The sequence below is a fragment of the Melozone crissalis genome, unplaced genomic scaffold (genome assembly GCF_028551555.1).
Source record: "Melozone crissalis strain CALT ecotype California unplaced genomic scaffold, PUWL_Pcris_2 ptg000042l_1, whole genome shotgun sequence".
NCBI classification, from domain to species: domain Eukaryota; kingdom Metazoa; phylum Chordata; class Aves; order Passeriformes; family Passerellidae; genus Melozone; species Melozone crissalis.
The window spans coordinates 63,978,802-63,981,879 of NW_026535820.1; positions in this window are offsets into that span (position 1 = coordinate 63,978,802).

The following is a 3,078-nucleotide window of genomic DNA, read 5'->3' on the forward strand; positions in this document are numbered from 1 at the left end:
GTTAATATGTTTTTACAGGTATCTGATTTACAAGACTGTGTTAAGCAGCCTCTTTAGCATCTGGTCATGTGCTAAATATATTGGCTCAATTAATTCTATTGATAGTCTTGGCTTTTTTATTTGATTTTAAGGAAAGTTTTTGGTTCAGTTTTGATTGAATTGTCATCAGTGATGTTAGTCTCACTGATTTCACTCAGGCACATCATGGAGTAAACATATGAGCAAGAGTGGGTGAGTCTAGTCTAAAGAATGTCTCTTTCCTTTCCTTCAGGGTATTACTGACATCTCTCCATCACCCCATCCCATGCTGGTCACCAGCAAACACACCATAGGTTGTCTCTTCCTTGTGTATTTATTAGCACTCATGGCTCAGTCTATTTTGTTGGACACTTGGCACTTGTTCTGCTACAATGCACACTTCATATGGGACCCATAGATACACTAACATAAATATCACATTTAAGACAGGCTGCTGGTGGAGTAAGTGAACACCTCTGCTGGAAGTTGCACGTCATTACCTGTTGTGTGTAGCAAATAAAATGGGCACATAAAAGGATGTGGTGATCAGGAGGTTTCTGTCACTTTATACTCTCAATAATATGCTTGATATAGGAGTATTAGTTTGAATTTTGCTTTTTTAAACAATTGCTGTAAGAGCAATTATGAAAAGATACCTTAAAAAGGTGAATATATATTTTCAGGTAGGAGTTTTGCAGGCAGAATTTGATTGGGACCTTTCTTTTTGCTGCCCATTTTCTATTAAATCTCTTCCCAACATAATCTTCTAGATAACTTCACAGTCAGAATTTAGTCCTTCATCTAGGTTTTAGTGCCACTATCCCATTCCAAACAGGCTTACTAAAACCAAAGGGCTTTATACTAAGACATTAGCTAATGCATCTAATGGGTAATAGAATCTACTTTCTGTGCACTTTTGAAATTTTCTAAAAGGAAAATTCAGTTAAATCTTCAATGAGTTTTTCATGTATCTTGTGTCATTGAATGTGATATCTATTCCAATATTTGGCAACATTCTGGGCCACTCTGCAGTACTTTCCCTTAGACTGGGTTGCCCAGTTCTCCACAGTTTGCCCTAAGTAATGCAATGACACGTGCCAACCAGTATTAGTCATTAAATGGATTTTTTTCAATGTGTTATCATTGAAAGTAAGTTATTATGAGGAGGCTGCAATTCCAGCCTCACAGAAGGCAGAGTAAATGAGCCTGGTAGTCTCTGCAGCCTACATAATCCCTCTTCTCCAAGCCCTACTATCTTTTTGAAGTAGTTTGCCAGTGTTTCCTCTGTGATAATGTGTCTTCTGATTCTTTTCAGCAAAGTAGTGCTATATTCATTTCTTTGGTGTCATTGTCTTTCTGTACATGACCATGTTCTTCACATGTTTTCTTTTAAGGTTGTGTTATATTTGCCCAGTACACGCATCTGTCCTTGTACCATGTTGAGATTAATTTCTTTTCTGATTTTGGGGCCAGGCCATATTGTCCCCACTTGTATCTCCACCTAATTCCAATTAATTGCTTTTGCTGGGACTATGAGTAGAAGATACTGCATAATGAAGCAAAATTCAGCACTCTGAAACTTTGAAGGATTTTTAAATGTTTGTCCAGCTGGGATTACTGCACACCCACATGTTGAACACTTGAGTTTATCAACTTCAGCTCTTGGGCCTGTAATACATACAACTAGTTCCTCTCTTAGTTCCTTTGTGTCGGGAAAATCTTTCATGCTGACCCTAATTTTACATACTTTTTAAAATAGCAGGATACTACTTTTCGCAAAAAATTGTATCAAACCCCCAGTCATTTAGTGGCTAATGTTTTCTATGCAACAAACAAATTGTAACAAGGAGTAATCAAATTTTGCTGTTATTTCAATGGAACAACTCACATATAATGCTGAGATGGAAGTAAAGCTCAGATAAAGGCTCAGTAAAGGCTACAATAAGAAGCCTTTTCTTCACAAGTATCTTTACAAGTAGCTTTATCTGTATATCCCTACTGCTAAATTGAAGAAAAAGAGATCACAGACTGCATGATTAGCAACCAACATGGAGATCACAGCAATGGCAGTGTTAAGCACAAACACGGGCACAGTATCAGAATGAAACACAATAGAAAACACAAGAATGTAAGATACTAGCTTTTAAAAATATACATCATAAGGAAACAGAACCACACATTTATGCAATTAACAATCATAAGCTTTATTTTTTTAACAAGGATTGACTTACCTGAAGTCAAGAGCATCTAAGGGAAGCCAAGCAGCATGTCCCTTGGTTCAGCTTCTTGTTAGACTCAGGAAGCACTTTTTCAAGTTCAGTTGTTAAGGCTGGGGAGCTCCTGAAACCAGAAATGTCCTCTAGTTTATGTTTGTGTGTATGAATGTTGCAAGCAGATTTTCAGCTTACCCCTACTCCACAGTCTTAGAAAAAAGCTGAATATATTGTTACTTCTAAAGCTTACCATAGGGCTCCAAAAGAGGAATGAATATGGCCCTTAGCACATCCTGATAAGTGAAGCTATAAAAGGACTCATCTTTCTTCTGGGCACAGATATTTTCATTTCAAGAGAATCACTCCTGATTTGCCCACTGGTATGGGCAAAATCAAAAGGCTGTAGTGACTGTGTCATCCCTTTTCAATCAGAGCAAGACAATTCTCTCTTTTCTTTAACCAAAAATTTTTCCGTGCACTTTTTGTGGTATAAATCACAGTACACTCTGGAACAAGCATGGGATAATCAAAGTATATTCGACACTTCTGTTCCTGCCCTAGAGGCCACCTGTCCTAGCAGAAGCTGCATCCATATAATTTCAAATTCTTTCACTCTCTTGGAAGAGGACAGTTACATCCAAAGGGAATATTGAGATTGGCCCTTGCCCCCCAGGTCCCTCTTGGATATTTAATGAGAGTCTATCTGCCAGCCTGTGTCAAAACTTCCTGTGAATATATTGTAGTCTGGTAGGGCAATTCCTGGCTGCCTGCCCTGGTCCTGGTCAGCTCAAAGAGATCCTTAAAGCCTATGAGGACAAACATCTCTTCCCTGAGAAGCAAAATATGC